Below are 17,861 nucleotides of genomic sequence, written 5' to 3' on the forward strand. Positions count from 1 at the left end.
ACAGGTAAATTTTTAAAGATAATTTCAGACATTGATAGGAGTTGTGAATAAAAAATGAAACAGTGAGATAAGAAAAAGAGTAGCTAAGCAGGAGTGAGCTTCTGTGGTGGGGTGGCAGGAGGCCTCTCTGGGGGACATTGCATTTAAGCTCAGACTTGAATAATAAGAAGGGGCATCGAGGCAAACAGCAAAGGGAGGAAGTTCCAGGGGAGAAGCAACAGCAAGTGCAAGGGCTGGAGAATGGGGGCAAGGTCGGTATGTTCAGGAACCCAAAGAATGCCAGTGTGCTATTGTCATTTCAGGCTCTGTCTAAGTTTTTTTAACACCATGTCAGACACTTTTTATGCTGCTACACAGTTGTCAAATTATTGTCTACACGGCATATCTTATTGATTTTATAGAGGGAGAAATGGGGAGATGGAAAGGAGAGAGAGAGAGAGATTCATATCAGTTTTGTTTCCCTGACTAATACAGCAAGTAAAGGGTTGATGTCTGGCACAGCAAGATGCGTTTGGGACCTTCCTCTGCCAATGTGGCCCAGTCGTTGTGATTAGCTAGTGTCAGTGATCCCTCAGTAATTAAACACTTTGGCTCCCCCCGCCCCGCCCTCGGTGGGCCTCCCACTGCGCCAGGCCGCAGCATGCAGCATCCTGGGAGGGCAGGGAGCAGAGGAGAGGAGTCACCGTTCTGACCTTCCCCCACATTGTGCCAGGTCCCTCCGACCTGCTCTGAGATGAGGCGGCTTTTTCTGCCAGCCCAGTATCAGCGCCTGCTTGTCAGGCCTGAGCCAAAGTGTTTCAACAAGTCATTGCCATCTGTGAGTGAAATCTACTGAAGGGGAAATGAGTCCCCGGGAGAGAGGGTGGGTGTGGCTGTTACTATGGAAGGCATATTCCATAGGTGTTTGGCTTGCTATAGATTTTTGTTCAAGATCCAGATCCCAGCACCTATAAAACCCCGTGCCAAGAGCCCACATGAAAGGAAAGCTAAATTTCATCTTTGCTCTTCCTGGACCCATCACACAGAACCCCACATGGGAAGAAACTGCCTGGTCTTTTCCACTCTGCATATATTTTCCAGTATAATTATATGTAGGAGGAAAAGGTATTTAGTCAAATAAGGAAGTAGTTTGTCACAGAAACTTCTGTGGGAGGAAAAAGGGCCCAGACAAATCCTAGGGAAGTCTGTAGGGAGATGCAGCTCCAAAGTTCCTTCCCCAGAGGCCCATCTCAAAACAGAGTGGTCAGAGTTTTTCCAGGACCCCAGCCTGTACTCCATCACCCAAGAGTGGGCCAGTGGTCCGCAGGGCTCAGGAATCAGGACTTGACCAACTCGAGACCTCCACCCTGCCTACTCATCACAGACTGTGGTCTGTGTTTCCCAGTAAAACACTCAACATCAGGACTTGTAAAATATCATCAGTTCTTGCCTGTTAATATGAGTTCAGCAGCCGTCTTAAGGCCTCCGATTCTAGTCATTCCGTGTAAGAGAAGTGTGAAAAGATGGAATGTGTATGTGTGTGTGCTAAGACCAAAGAGACTGGAAGGATGGGAAATATAGAAAATAGAATTAAAGCAGCATTTGAAACAGATGGAGGGAGGGCAGATTAGGAAATTTCCTTTCTTGGCTTAACTGAGGCAATGGATCAGAACTGAGCTTTAGCTCTGGGAGGTGACTGCGTGAGGGGTCCCAAGGAGGGAGTACTCAGTGTTCCTCAGAGAGAAACAGCCACCCACCTGGGGTGAGGGACAAAGTCCCAGAGGCTCCTGGGCTGGCCACTGTCCGTTCCTTTTCATTTCTAGGTTAGACAAAATGACCAGCGACTAGTACCTGGCATTCTTTGACAAGCTGGTGAAGCCTGGCATTGCTTCCTAGCCTTTAGACATTTCACCTTTACCTGTCTGATCTGATTCTGCACTCAGGGGAGGACCCCAGCAATCTTGTCAGTGCCAAGATATTGAGCAAATGCCAGATCCGGGGCTCTTGTCTGATAGGTGAAAGCCATAGGATTCCAGGAGCCCCACAGAGGAGAGCAGACTACTGGCCACCTCCAAAGACCAAGATCACCAAACTGGGGATAAAGGTATAGCCTCTTTCTGTCTCACCTGATAATGGCCTAGGCTATGTGCTGCCATGGTGCTGGGAAGAGAGTGGAAAATGAGATGGGAGAGGGTTTCATTGGCTTAAAGAAGCTCTCAGCTAGCCCTGTGATGCCTCCTGGGCACAGTAAAAGGTAAAAAAGTCACTGAAGTTTCCCAAGGTTCTGTAAGCCAGTCTGATCTCTGACCCACCCAAAGGATTTTTCCCAATACCCACAGCATTCAGAGGAAGGAATGATCTCCCTCTCTAAGCAGAGAGTGAACTGTGGCAGGCTGTATCTTTCAAAAACAGCTGCAGCGTCCTTATTGCACATGTTCTTTTAGAACAGGGGTTGGCACACTATGGCCTTCAGACTAGCTGCCTGTTTTTATAACTAAAGGTTTATTGGGACACAGTGAAGCCCATTTTGTCTACAGCAGAACTGAATAGTTGCAACAGACTATATGGCATGCAAGTCTAAAATATTGACTATGTGGCACTTTAGCAAAAAGTTTGCCAAACCCTTTTCTAGAACCTTGCCACCACTCCACCCCCATCAACAAGTGGGGAGGGTCCATGTTCCTTCCTTTGTACCAGGGTGGAACTCTGTGACTACCTTGACCCAGTAGATATGGCAGAAGAGATGCTGCATGACTTCCAAGGCTGCATCATAAAAGATCATTCAGTTCCACCTTCTCCTCTTGGGATAATTCCTTCTGGAACCAAACCATCATGCTGGATTCCAAAATAGGATCCTTACTTAGGGTGATCAGGGCTAATCCAGTTAACCATGTTACCTGGTTAGGAAAGGGAGTCAGCCCTCTGAATAACATTGTTGGGTATTTCCTGGACTTTTGTTCTCTCTCTTATCTTGGAAGTAGGCTATTCTTTTGGAAGGAAGAAATCAGTCAGCCAGCCAGTTTGGTACTTATCTTGTACTCAGCAATATATTGATGGAAGCAACAATCTTTACTGACAAAAGAAAGAGTCCCTGCCCTCGATGAGTTCATGATCTGGTTGAGAAAATAGGTTAATGCAAGTGAAACCTTATTATAAAATAATATACAAAATTGATTATTCATTATACATTACACAGAATGTACTGCAGTAGTAATTACAATGACTACTAATGTAATGGAACTTCCTCATATTTTCATAGTCTTTTAATGTTTAATGATCATTTTCACATATTTGTCTCATTTTTCCCCTTCCAAGAGCCCTATGAGGTACATAGGAATCTTGACTCCCATATTACAGGTGTGAAACTGAGGCAGAAAGCTTAATAAAATAACATGAGGGTTAAGCTAAGCCTTGTAAAATGGCCCACATTGGAGATGAAGATGGAGGGTGGCTGCTCCAGGTGGAGGTAGAAGTAGGCAGAAAGGCAGAAGATTCAAGGTGCTCTGTGGTCCCCAGCCTGAGCAGAGCAGAGGGTGAGGGCAGAGAGCTATGAGCTGCTGGGCTCCAAACTACTTTGAGAGAAGGAGCTCCTAGTTGACCTGAGCTGGCTTAAGACCTGGATGTTGGTTTTCTGAGACCCTTCCTATAGTGAACCAGTTACCATGATAATCTGGTGTCATGTGGCTCTCAGTACTCCAGGAGACTTCAATCCTGTCTGGCCCCTCTGGGTGCCCTGCCTTTCTCCAGCTCCATGTTACATGTGTCCTGTACCAGAATTACTGACAGCCAGTGGGCATGGCAATCGCTGGAAAGGATTGTCTTGCTCGATGCCCTATCCCACCTGTATCACAGAACTGTCCTCCCTCCTGTCTCCTGCATCATTCATCCAGGCAGCTATGTGCTCCCCCTGGGAAGACAGCCTCTCTCTCTACTCCAGAAAAGTCAGGCTGGGAGGGGTCTGCTCTAACAACAATGCCATGCAGTCCTAGAGAAATTAGATGGTTATCTTACCCCTTTTGATTTCTCAGCCCCTGCCTTTCCCTAGCCCCACTCACCCATGGGAAGTAGGGCCAATGCCCACCCACACTGAGTCACCCAACCATGAGGACCATGATGTCACATCTTCCCAAGTATTTCCAGGTGAGCTCATGCAGAGCCTTGCTGCCCATTGCCTGGGCTTGGTGTGAGTCCTCAGAATCTAAGAGCAGCTCAGCCCACTTTCTCTCTCTGGGTTTCTTCTCCCAAGGTAATGGGCTTCAGCCTCAGATTTTGGTGTCCGTGCCAGCTCCCCCAAACCCAACCCCAGTTGTCTATGACCACCTGCTTAGGCCTTCCCAGCTCCTCTTCTCCCCTTCTCATTCCTTCTGGCTGGAATGTAGATGTGGCATGTGCTACTCCCTGGGGCTAGAATGAAATAAATTTAGGCAAGAAAAGTGGAGGCTCTAAATGTGCCCTGGTAATGAGGGCACAAATGTATAAAAGATGCATTTATTTTTCTGGGAGGACTCATACCATTTTCCCCATAGAGCAGCTTTTAATATAAATTACTTCCAACCCACAGCAAGACATGCCTTTATTCAAGATGGGTCAGTGTTCAGGATGGCCCGTGGCAAGGTCTGTGCAGCTGGAGGTTGAACTGACTTGGGGAGCCAAATGGACAGCCAGAGCATCTGGAGATATGCCCCTAGTGGTGAACATGCTGTGACAAGGCACTGACATGCCATCCACCCCCAAGAATTATGTGTAAGTCTGAACAAATTGGCTGCTCTGGGGAGAAAAACACAAGTTCATCTGAAGGGTGGTGAGGGCATGGTTGGCAAAAACAGCCACTTAATTTTATGGCTTAGCTGTTTCTGCTGGGTTAAGTTGTTTCTTTTGAGCAATCGACAATTAACCCTTTCTTAGAAGGTTCTAGAAAATGAATATTATATAGGGTCCACTGAGCATTCAACTCAGATCCACAGTCTGTTGTCTACATGCTTGCCAGCAATAAAAAAGACTCTCCCACAGTTGTTAATGGCATTTGTGTAAACAGCTTATGTGAAGTTCATTAATTTGTCCATCACCCTTTTACAGAGCTTTTTCCAGGTGCAAAGTTTGGTTACTTTCTTTAAAGAACTAATCGTACTTGAATTTATCATTATTAAGAGTGAAGAGGTAGGAAGAGCTGAAGACCTCAGACATTGCCCTGGATCTGCAGAAATTTAAACTCTTGGAACTTCAGTTTCCTCTTCACTCAGAAAGAGGACATGGAATTGTCTACTTCACTGGGATGCTGTGAGGGTCATATGGATAATCTGCATGGAAGGGCTTTGTAAACTGTAAAGCACTAAAGACTAGTAAGTTCTCTCTACTCCAGAAAAGTCAGGCTGGGAGGAGTCTGCTCTAACAGCAATGCCATGCAAACCTAGAGAAGTTAGATGATTATCTTACCCCTCTTGATTTCTCAGCCCCTGCTTTTCCCCAGTCCCACTCACCCATGGGAAGTAGGGCTAATACCCACCCACATTGAATCATCCAACCATGAAGACCAGGATGTCATATCTTCCCAAGTAATTCCAGGTGAGCTCATGCAGAGCCTTGCTGCCTACTGTCTGGTTACCCTGGTTACCCTCCACTCAGATCCTCTCTCCTCCTTATACACATGAACTTTAAGTTTGCTGTCACATTACAGGTTATCAGACCTGAAAGTGTGGCATCTTACTCCAGCTCCCTGTTTGCATTTTCATCCTCAAGCCAACCTACGATTAGACCAAGAGCTCAAACTGAATGAGTCACAGATTTAGCAGGCTTTGACAAGTGTGTGTGGGTGTACACACAGACATGCACGTGTACTCCTGAATGCCAAGCATAATCACTCCCTGGGTCACTCTAATTAATGACGTTTTAAAACTTGTGGACTCAGAAAATATCCCTCCAAGACATTCAATCCAGGATCCTGCCTACTGCGCTCATTTCTGTTTAATACCTCCTGTAGATGCTCAATCATGAGCTAGTGTAGATGTCTCTGAAGGTGTTACTCTGAGCCTAGGGCTCCTTCTGGGCCCAGTTTTTGGATTCTTATGTATCTACTGCATTTGGGGTTTCTATGACTACCTCATTTCTTTCCCATGCATGATCTTTATGTTAGTCGGCAAAGGTTCATAGTCCCACACAAAGCTGTCTGCCTTAGCATACCAGCTGCTCCCTGGAACTTCCAACAGGCATCCTGCAGGACAGAACTCCTAAAAGAAAAGGATCCCTGCCTCAAGACAAACATATCAGTTCTAGAGACGAAAAGGAAGAATCATAAAATCATGAAATTTGCTTGGGATTCTGACTGTAAAATTCCTCCATAGCTTCCTCTTCTTCTTCTTGTTAGGGAAAAGTGTTTTGGGAAAATGAACTTGAGTGGGAACTTGAGCAGGGAATAATGGGACTTGGCTATGACTAATCTGACCAGACTCTCTCTACCAGATCATTCTCTGGAGCCCCAACAACACTCTGGTTGCAGTGTGGCCTGACCAGGCTGACATCTTCAATGGCTATTGAGAGAGAGTCATGCCTTGAATGAGGCAACTTCAACACAGTTGCAGACCCAACACTCCCTGCTTATTCCTTATGCTGCTCCTGAGGGTGTCAGTCTCCAAGCTGCAGAAGCCACAGAACAGGCCATGTGGTGAAACCCATAAAAAGGACATACTTGAGGAATTTCAGGAAAACTAACCAGAGTTCAAGATATGATGTTTATGTATTCTACTGGCATTTGCAGCCAAAGGATTATAAATGGAAACCATATATTTTTTAAATTTATAAATTGTTAATAAGGAGAGCTACTAGCACATTTCCCTCTCACATCCAAAATTTGTCTCCATTTTACAGACCTTCAGCTGTCCCAGTCTCCATCCAGGACAACCGTCACCCCCAGCCAGCCTCTCTGTTGTTCTCTGGGCATGCACTGACCCATCGCAATCTTCTATGCTGCTCTTCCCCTGGGCCCATCAGAACTCACATTCTGCCATCCCCCAAAGCTTCCAGAGCCTTGCCATCTCCCCTGAGCCTTCACTTTAACTTCCAGCCCTAACTATGGGACTGGGGTCTGCCCTAAAGACTCCTTCAACCCCACCAAAGTGAAGACTGTCTGATACTCTCACAGCTATCCCCCTTGCTTCCCATTACCGCTTCCAAGCCATTTTTCATCCTTCTACCTGCAAAAACCCCAGCTTCTTCGAGGTTCGTGCTTCCAAACTAGACCACCTCAGCCCTCCTCTGGTCTGTCATCTAACAATTCCTGAATGAACACCTCTTAATCATGGAAGTTTCTAGCACCTGGCTCACTATCTTCCTTTCCACCCTGGAGACTTTCTAGTGGCCTCCTACCAGGAGCTCTTTGAGTGTCCGCAAGAAGGAGAACAGAGATGAGTGCCGTAGTGGGATCCTTCCTGGCAACTTCAACACATATATGGATGATTCATCCAACTCTTGGCATTGCCATTCTTTGACTTCTTCACCTTCATTTATCTTTCCCTCCAATGCTGCTCTGTCCCAGAGTCATTCTCCTGAACTTATCACCACCAGCAAAAGTGCCACCCCAGAAACCTCCCTGCTCACTCACTCACTCACTCACTCATAGAAACCCCATTCCAAGCCACCAAACTGTCTTCTGCACAGAGATCTTCAGTCATCCAGAGATCTTTCCTCATCCATGAACCCCCCTCAGGTCCCCACCTTCCTCTTTCCTCCAATGACATTCTGTAATCCACCATTACAGTCACTGCCTGGCAACCTTCCCTTCTTCCCCCCTCCCCTCCCTGTGCTCACCCAATTACACGGCAACCCAGACTAAATCCACCCATCCACCAACTCCATACCTCTACCTGAGTATCAGACTCCTGCTGCTGCAAAACTCTCAACTGTGCCAACAAGTCTCACACTAAATTCCTGAAGCCACAAAACTTAGTGGGCCTTACCTGGACAGTACACTATATCGCCATGGTATGCTCCATCTCTCTTGAATACAACGGCCAAAAAGTATCTTTTCTGTCTTCAAACTGCCCATCTGCCCTCTTCTTCCTTCATTCTCAGATGAATATCTTGCCTAATATTTTACTGAGACAATAGAAACAATCAGGAACTCTCCCATCCTCCTACCACCAAATCTCCCAATTTACCCTCATCTGTCACCAAACCTCCGTTTTCCCGTTCCACCAAAGTGGATGAAGTTCCATGGCTGGTGTGGCTCAGTGAATTGAGTGCTGGCCTGTGAACAGAAGGATTGCATGTTCAGTTCCCAATCAGGGTACATGCCTGGGTTGTGGGCCAAGTCCCCAGTTGGGGGTGCACAAGAGGCAACCACACATTGGGTTTCTCTCCCTCCCTTTCTCCCTCCCTTCCCCTTTCTCTAGAAATAAATAAGTAAATACATACATACATACATACATATTTTTTTTAAAAAAGTGGATGAAGTACATCTGTTCCCAGCTAGTAGCAACTTCTCAAAGTTGTTACTACAGCACTTATTTACTCCTTATCTCTAACTCCAAGGACAACCTCAAAGCTGTTCACTTACATCCACGTATCTACTAGATGAACTACCCTGATCTCATTGCACACTGTCCTGGGCAAGGCCAAGACTAGAGAGCAAGAGAGGCTCCTAGAGTACCTGTGAGTGTGTCCTTAAACATCAAGCCCTCAGTGCCTCTCCTGCCTCATGCCAGACATGGTCCAGCCCTTGTGATCTTCCAAGAGGTTCTCTGGTCTCTTTTCATATCTTTTCCCCAGATAACGAAAGACTTCCACGTCTCCTATAACATCCATCACCATTATAATTAAATAATTGTGTAATTATTTGTTTGATGTCCATCTCTCCTACCAGAATATAAGCTCCCTGAGGGCAGAGAACAGATCTACCACATTCACTACTGTAACACCTCTCTGTTCCTCAGTTTCCCCATCTATAGAGTGGAGGTAATTATACACCCAATAAATGTTACATTTTATGATTAATAGTATCCCTGGCATCTAGCAATTCCTCAGCATGTAGCAAGTACTTCATCAAAAATTGTTGAATATATAAATGAAAGAGTAAGTCCAGGGCTGAGGAATGGATGGAGATTCAACAGGGTTGAGTACTTTTCTGAATGTAATCAAATAGAAAAAGGTGGTAGTGAAGTGACCTAAGGACACCAGTCCTCCCCCTTTTTTGGTGGCTGGTACAATGTACTCCATATCTTTTTCTCCCATATTTGTGGGTACCTTCATTCTGGTGCCCCTTGTGCCTATTATCAAGTCAAGTCCAGCTCACTCCTTCCTTCCCAGCCCAAGCAGGGCCATGCTGTGAAATCTTTGGCAAAACAAAATCATTAGTGCGGCTTTCCACTGACACAGTGGGAAAGGCTTACCACAGCCCTTTAGGGAAAGTGAGAGGCCTGGAGACTGTTCTGCCTGTTACTACAACAGAGTGGTTACTAAAGAAACAGCCCCACCCCTTCTCTGCCCTTAAGGACCTGCAGGCCCCTCCCAGGCCAGCACTGCTTTTCTATTTTTCTTTTTAATTTTTCTTTTATTTTTATAGATCCTGCCTCAGGTTTAGTTGTACAAACAGCACAGGAGAACAGTAGCTCCATGGAGACAGCAGCCCAGGGGTTCACACCAGTCCTTCCATCCTCACAGTGGCAGAGGCCTTTAACTGTGGAGCTTTTGTGGGGGCCTGGGCACCTTTGGGAGCCTCAGCTTGAGATGGAGCTGCAGTCGTGGACTGGGGCTTGGTTAGAACTGTGGCCTTGGACTTCAGCCAGTGGAGCCCAAGACCCTTGGCAATGCAGGCATAAGTGCATCTCCCAAGCTTGAGGTGAGCTATGTAGGCAAGTCAGCTGAGCTTGTGGCTGGTTGCTGCCCTTTGGGATCTTGAGCTTGGCCTGCTTGGGCTTCACAAGGGCCCTGATGGATTTGGCATATGTGCTCGTAGCCTTGGTGTTGTTAGCCTGCGTTTTCTTCGGGCTCTTCATGCTGTGCTTCTTGGAAAAATACATGTTCCTTGGGAACTTGGGATCTACCCCCTTAAGAGATTCATATCTTTGTAGTTAGGGTCTCTTGATGCAGTTTCTGAGCCATTTTGGGGACTGGTTGTGCATAGTGCGGTTTTTGACCTTGGCCATATCCGCACTGAAGCCTGCGGCTCCCGAAGCACCTGGGACTGAAAGTGTCCTCACTTTCTTGAATAGGCCCTGTAACTCTACCCCAAGGCTCCTTTCTGTCCTTGGAGAGGAATAAAGAGAAAGTGCGTGCTCACAGGTCACAGAGACCCAAGGAGACCCTGCAGGAAACCTCCAAGGCTCCTGTGTTTTGTGGCAACGCCTCTCAGACCCAATCCCTCCCTGCACCTGCCTCTCCACTTTCCTCCTCCTCAACATCTTCTGCACGCATGGCTGCCAGAAATCACCAAGATGCAGTTTTTGGTTTAGCTCCACAAAACTGCCATAGATTCCTGGACATTTGGCAGGAGAGGAGTAAAAGCTACAACTCATTCACAGTACCAGAAACCAAGGGCAGTTGGCAGCACCTCCTTGACCTCTGTCTGTGATCTCCATCTCAGTCTGGCAGCCTGGACTATGGGGCTTGAAGGAGGGGTATCATCATCACTGATGCCAGATCCCTTGGCTGCATCTGCAAGAACTGTTTTCTTGTATTCCCTCACCCACTATTTCTCTTCCAAGCTCCCTCCCCTCCTTCCCTTCCTATGGTCATTGCAACTCTCTTCAGGTTTCCCATGGGGTCAAGCTGTCTAATATTTATTTTTACCCTAAAGGGGCTATGGCCTTCCCTGTTCCCCTCTCTTGATGTATGACCCAAACCCAAATGGCTGCTGAGATGGGAATGGGAAAAAAAGACCTGTGTGTCCCAGCTTTCTAAAACTGTCCCATTGTCTGTCTCACTCTACCTACCCATCAGTCTTTGCTTCAAGGTGACCTGGCTGCAGACCATCAGTCTTGGCAGATGCCTCCTTGCTCAGCTCCCCAAGGAAGACCTGTGGCTTTGATACGAAAGGAGGTTCTTTTCACAAAACATGTTCCAAACAGAAAGCTCTTTAAATATTTATTTTAAAATAGGAATTAATAAGAAAATATAGATTCCTTCCAAATTGGCCTTTCCTTTTATTATTCTGAAGGGTCACTTCTGAGCAGAAGGAATAGGATCTTTTCATTGGGAGCAATTCCTAAATGACTTGATTTCAAGTCAAAGAATTATCTCTTTTTTTTCTCATCAGAAATTCAATGTTGCTTTAACTAGACATTGAAAACTTGGAAAAATAGTGGTGCTCCTTGTCTTTTTGTCTTTTACAATGAGCCCCTGCTTGCATGCTGAGCTTTGGGCAGAAAAAGAAAAAATCCATCATTGCTCCAAGCACCCTGGCCGGGTTGTTTCATCCTGTGATGGAGTGAACGGCGACAGTGAGGTGAGGCATGGTGGTAAGTGTAGTGCCTTGCCCACTTCTCAGCTGTGTGATCTCAGACAAGTTACTGGTCCTCTCTGAGCCACAGTGTCCTCAACTTTACAGAAAGGATACTACTACCTTGCTTATACCTTTGTTGTTAAGAACCACATTGAGATAATTTATTGGAAGCCCCTCCCACAGTGTCTGTGGAATACGCAATCAGTGAATAGGAGTTACAGCAAAAGATTCAGGAAAGGTGGCCTGTATACAGGTTCAGCCTGGGGGTGTGGAGGGAGATTGGGGAAGACCTGCTTGCCACTCAAGGCACCAGCCTCCTTACTACATAATTGCTCATTAGGTCCATCCTGTTCTCACCTCCTGTCTTTAATATCTGAAAAGGTTCATTTACTGTGTTAGGACAAGTGCCACTCTGACGAGGGATGTCTGAGCCCATAAGACAGGATGGAAACTATACATAATTTATTTTAGTAACTAAGTATTGAGTTAACTAAAAATTATAGTTAACTAAAAATGGGTAGTGGGTGGCCCACCAGGGATTTTTCCCCCCTCTTCTTCAGTAAAAGAAGCTGTTGAGTCACAGTTGAGCAAATCTTCAGGGCCACTCCTTGCCATGAGGGTATAAGCCAGGGATGCTCCTCCCTCAGGGGAAAAAAACACCTTCTGTTTGACTAGGGAAACTGCTGCTCTTGAGGCATGCAAAGGTCCAAGAAAGATTTGCATTATGTATATAAGTATCCCAGGGGTCCCCTGGAAAAAAAGGGACTGATGGTATGTCACCACCACCAACCATGGTCCTCATTCACACTAGCCGTCACCGCTACCAATACTCCCATTTCTACCACCAACCATAATCACTACCACCTCCACCTCTACCATCACCACCTTCACTTCCATCACATAGCCTACCACCACTACCACCAGGATACCGCATACTCTTCCAACCATCACACCACCATCGGCACTGCCACACCACTAATCATCACTACCCTACCTTCACCACCACCATCACCACCTCCATTACACAGTTCGTCACCTTCGTCATCACCAGCACTCCACCTCCTAAAATTCCTATCTTTAAGTTTGGAAAAGGGATCTTGCCCTAAACCTATTGTCCCAAAACCTTAAAATAAAGGAGAGAGAAAGAGAGAGAGGGAGACCCTAGGGGCTTTGATCCTAGGAGGGAAGAGTAGAAGAGTAATGGAAGTTTTGTCCTTTTGAGACTGTGGGTCTTAGGATCTACTTATACCCTGGTAATGAGCAGTGTATGTGTATGGAAAGAAAACAACATGGTCTTTGGGAGCTCAGACTCCTTAAGTCATGGGGAGCCCTTTTGACAGGGAAAATGGGAGGCTTGTTCCTTCTTAAAGGACAGCTGGGTCCATCCATCTTAAGCCAACCAGTTCATTAGGCAAATAGACTCCCAAAACAGTTCCAACTCCACCCTCTTAAGACAGTCAGTCACCAAAGGCAATGGAAGGATGATGTAATTGAGTAGGCAACTGGCACCAGTGACCACCAGCCTTGTGGGTAGTTAGATGCAAAGTTTTGGCTTTCTGATATCCTTGATTAATGGACAAGGCCCAAGCATTTCTGTTAGGGCCTACGAAGACATGTTAATCCTATCTCAAATAATAAAAAGAGAGACAGAAAGACAAAGTCAGGAAAAGAAAAATGCAAATGAGAAGCAATTTCTATACCATGTCCTGGTATGAATTTGCCACTTCTACTCACTGAGAATCAAAGGACTCCTCATTGGAGAGTGGGGCAAGGATGTTTGTGTCTTGTTCCAATCTTTGTGCTTCTTTTATCAGTTGGTTCTGCAATCCTCTCCCCCTTTGTGTATAATGCACTTTCTTGAATAAAAGTTCCCTGGATATTTTGGCTTTTTCACTGAGATTTTACAGGGTTACCACTCTCTCTAACTTCAATTACTCACGGTTCTGACCTAAAGGTAGAGCTTAATGAGTTGTGTTCATAGCTTTAATCCTTGCTTCGCTATTGGATTAAGGGAGTTGACCCTCCTTCCCAAGTGGGCTGTGAAAGGTCTGCTCTGTGGTTTAACTGGGAATGGCCTTGTAGTGCCTGGGCTGCTGCACAGTCTGCCTCTCTGCTGTGGGTAGTCTGTATCTGCCTTGCAGGAGTGCAAGGAGATTGTAAAGCTTGCCCTGTTTATTGGGTGGCAAGAGATATAAGCAGCCCAGAAAGGCCTCTCCTGACCGATCATCAGCGCTGGCAGTTTAGTTGATGTACTGACAGCGCCACCCCCTCCTCACCCTGCCACTACCCTGCCTGAGATTTTATTTTCATGTTTTGTTATGTAACTATTCCATGTCCACTTCTGTGCAAACTCCCTAGGGCAGTTCTCCAGCCCACACTCTACTTAGCTCAGCTGGGACTCAAGAATTCAGGCTGGAATCCTGAATTCAACCCAAAACACTGCAAGGGCAGCTGCCTCTGTGAGTACAAAGTGACACAAATGGTCCCAGGTAGGCTGTGTCCCTAAGGCCTCCAGCTGCCTGCATCTGACATGTTAGGCCAAAGTTTGAAGAGTTTTTAGTTTATGAAACACTCAGTTCCTGATATTAAAACCACCAATTTCAAATCATAAACATGGTAGTTTGGGGTTGATTGTTATTTTGTTTTTAACATTATTACCCTTAGCCAGAATCTCTGTTGTGTTCATGTGAATTTTATGTGCAATATGCGTATGTGTACTACAATTTCAAAATTTTTATTTTGTGGCAAAAAGCCATGAGGATCTCTTGAAGAAAAACACAAATAAGCACAAAAGAAATAATGCAGCAATGATAAGAACCCTGAGCAGCTGATACAGTGAAATTAAAGGAAACCAGTTCTAATGTATCCCATTCTAGTTCCAGCTAAGTCCTCCCCAGAGAACTGAGATAAAGTGTGTGTGTGTGTGTGTGTGTGTGTGTGTGTGTGTGTCTCAAAGTGTGGGGGGTGGTAAACATGTGTGTGAGTATAAGTCATGTGAGTGTAAGCATAAGTGTGTGTGAATATGTGAGTGTGGATGTGAATATATGAGTGTGTGAGCAAAAATGTAATTGTGAGTATAACTGTGAGTATATCTGTGTATGAGTGTGGTTTATATAATGTGAGTGTGTAAGAGAACATTAATATGCATGTGAGCAAAGGTGTGTATGCATATAGGTTGTCTGAGTGTGAATGTGAGTGCATGAGTGTAAGTTGGATGTGTAGTTCTGAGTGTGTGTGAGTGTAAGTCGTATGAGTATGAATGTGAATGTGTGTGTAAGTTGAATGTGAATATGAGTGTGCATGTAAATTGTGTGAATGTAAGTTGTGTTTATGAAGTTGAGTGTGTATGAGTGTAACTTGTGTGAGAGTGTGCACTTACTATGAAGGAGTATCCAAAGATGCAACTTGACAGGATCTTGACTTTAAAATCAATCCATTTTGAACACAAACACCAGCTTGTCTAGCCCTGGTGAGGCCGTCTCGGGAGTTGGTAATGGCTAGAACAAGTGCATGTTCCAGTTTGCCCCAGTCACAACTCTGTTATCTTGACATAACTACCATCATTTTGCAACCATATTGACATTATGGTTGAGATATAACTTACATCGGTCCACACCTTGAGAGCAGAGCATGATGACTTTTTACATAGGCACATACCCAGGTAACTATCCTCCAGATCAAGATATAGACCATTTCTGGCACAGCCCTCCCCTCTTCACTCTCAAAAATATCTTGGTTTGGAAGATAAACTCTTCAGTCACCCCAGGAAAGTCTTGCCAGGGTTTCTCCTCAGCCTACCTGAAAGAGGGTGGATTTCATTGCCCATTAACATTATACCATCTTCTGGTCTTTGCATAATATGTTATACATGCTGGAAAGTCAAAGTAAATGTGTTGCAGCTGTTTGGAAACTGGGGAGAATTGAATTACATCGGCTTGATTTGATGGGCTCTGAGGATATGTGGATTCTGGAAGGTGGAAATTATTAGAACAAACACCTTCATGGAAATTGCCATTAATCCAAACGTCTGAACTTCCCTTTACCCCATCTCTACCAGTCAGATCCTGCCCTGCCAAACTTTCCTTTCATTAAAGAAATGAGTCATCCCCATTGGGAATCATATAAGAACTGTGAGAAAGTGTATGGGATCTGCAGTTGGCCAGGCTTGGCCTTGCAACTCAACTGTACCGTTAGCTAGCTCTGTGTCTTTGGGTTAGTTAAGCTCTCTAGGTTTCAATTTCCTAATCAGTAAAAGGAACATGATTTACTTTTCAGAGTTGAGCTTAAAATTAGATTCAATGGACATAAATACTTGACACATGGACATCAAATACATGATAACTAATATCCGAGTCTGACTTAAAGATCAGAATAAAAGCAAGGTATGGTAGCTTAGCTTTTCCAAAAATGGCCACAGCAATATTTCCAGTCCCCTTGATTCTTCTAGGACTTTGCCATTCCTCCTCAAGAGGCAGAGTCTTGCCACCAACCACCAGCTTGAACTCGGCAGGATTTTGTGACTGCCTTAATGAATAAAATGTTGTAGAGAAGCAATGCTGCATGACTTCCAGGGATATGAAATATGACAACACAGATTCTGCTCAGCTCTCTCTCCAGATGCACCTCTTCCCCACCCTTAGGAACCCAGCCACCGTGCTGAGAGGAAGCCCAAACTCACCCACATAGAGAGACTATATGGAAAGGCCCACATGAAAAGGAACTGAGGCCTCCCAAGCAATAGCCATTATCAGCCACCAGACTTATAAATGAACAAGCTTAGGATGATCCTAACCCTCAGCCACTGAGTCTTCCAACTAAGGGCCCAGAAGATTTGAAACAAATACAAGTCATCCCTACTCTGCCCTGTTTGAATTCCTGGCCCATGAATCTGTGAGTATAATAAATGGTTATTTAAGCTTCTAAGTTTGGGGATAATTTGTTATACAGCCATGGTAACTGGAACTCAGTGTAATCAGGGTTTTGTGGATGAGGTGACAGTTCTCACATACATCTACATCAGGCAGACTGAATGTGAGCACAGCTCTCAGATTTGGCCCATCTAAACCCCAAACCTGGAGAGTCCGTTATATACATTTGTCCTGTGGCTTGTGAGTGGAACCTGGTGTCCATGTTCACGCTCACAAGATGAACTGTCTGTCTTACTCAAACCCAAGTGATCTCATATATCCACCCTCGTAGAGACCTGTGTGTTCTTTAACACTAACCATTTATCAGTCTGTGGGAAATAGAACCACAAAATAATGCAACTATATAATAACCAAGATGCCTGAAGTTATATATACAAATTGGCTGCTATCTTCTTCAAACAGCAAGTGTGAAAGCTTTAATCCTATTTTTTTATTTCCCATGTCACAAAGATGGAAACTTTACCCAGTGCCGTGAATGCATCTGGGGAAGGAGGGTTTTGGCAAACTAGCAAAGCCTCTAGTGACAGCCAATGGCCATCGGGAAAATCAGGCCAGAAAGTGGGGCAACAGAAACCAAGAAAAGCAAGAAAAATGGGCTCAATGGACAGACTTTGTACAAAGAACCCAACCATGGCCTGGAGCCCGTCACACAATCATGGCTAAGAAACTAGTGTCACATAATGGCAAGAGCATGGGGTCAGACCAAACAAACCTGGGTTCAAATCTGCTTTCTCCACATACTGATAGTGGGACCTTGGGTAAGTTTCTTCATGCCTCAGTTTTGTTACCTGTAAAAATAGTACCTAACTGTGGCAGAGGCAGCTAGTTGTCTACCAAAGATATGCGTTTCTCTTGCATAGTGCAGTAAAGGCTGGGAAGCAGCTGTCCAGCATCTGTTGGACCATGTGCCTAGGTGAACCAATGGGATGTGAGCAGAGATCATACGTGTCACTACCAGGCTGGGGTGGGTAAGCATCCAGTGTGCCTTGCCTACACTATCATCTACTTTTATGGTGACCTTGAGGCCACAAATGGAAGATGATGACTTCACAAGATAGAGTGAAACTGGATCCCTGCGTGACCACTTGGAAGAGAGCCACTCAACTAGGAGCACGCACAATGGACTTTGCATGAGTGAGAAATAAACTTTGCCTTGGTTAAGGCACTGAAAATAGGGGCAGTTTGTTCTAGTAGCTGGCCCACCCTGACTCATGCACTGTCATAGAGAATTGTGCGATACATACTTATAGATAATTATAAAGAGTTGCTTACCATCTGTCTTCCCCATTCGGCTAAAGCTCCTTGAGGGCAAGGACCAGGCCCTACTGACTGACAGGGCCTTACACTGTGCAAGGTACACACCAAGCAGTGAGTAGATTTGAGTTGATTATCTATAGCTTGATTAGGAGGAGAGATTTAGAATCTGGACTCTTTAGCAACAGAAGGAAGAAAAGGTTAATGTTTTAAAAAAGAACACTATATTAATACCTTATGACCAAATACAGTCATTTAAACACTTGTCA

At 45.2% G+C, this 17,861-nt stretch overlaps 1 long non-coding RNA gene and 1 pseudogene across 1 annotated transcript; both read right to left on the reverse strand.

Annotated features, from left to right (window-relative positions):
- Window positions 1-6,322: 6,322 nt before the first annotated feature.
- On the reverse strand, window positions 6,323-9,383 carry LOC118501850. The gene is made up of 2 exons (XR_004904513.1): window positions 9,214-9,383; window positions 6,323-6,609 (listed from the first exon to the last, which is right to left on the reverse strand). It is a non-coding gene; the product is annotated as an uncharacterized LOC118501850 (long non-coding RNA).
- Window positions 9,384-9,536: 153 nt separating this feature from the next.
- LOC114501307 lies at window positions 9,537-10,300 on the reverse strand (annotated as a pseudogene).
- Window positions 10,301-17,861: the final 7,561 nt, after the last annotated feature.

The sequence above is a fragment of the Phyllostomus discolor genome, chromosome 7 (genome assembly GCF_004126475.2).
Source record: "Phyllostomus discolor isolate MPI-MPIP mPhyDis1 chromosome 7, mPhyDis1.pri.v3, whole genome shotgun sequence".
Classification (NCBI taxonomy): domain Eukaryota; kingdom Metazoa; phylum Chordata; class Mammalia; order Chiroptera; family Phyllostomidae; genus Phyllostomus; species Phyllostomus discolor.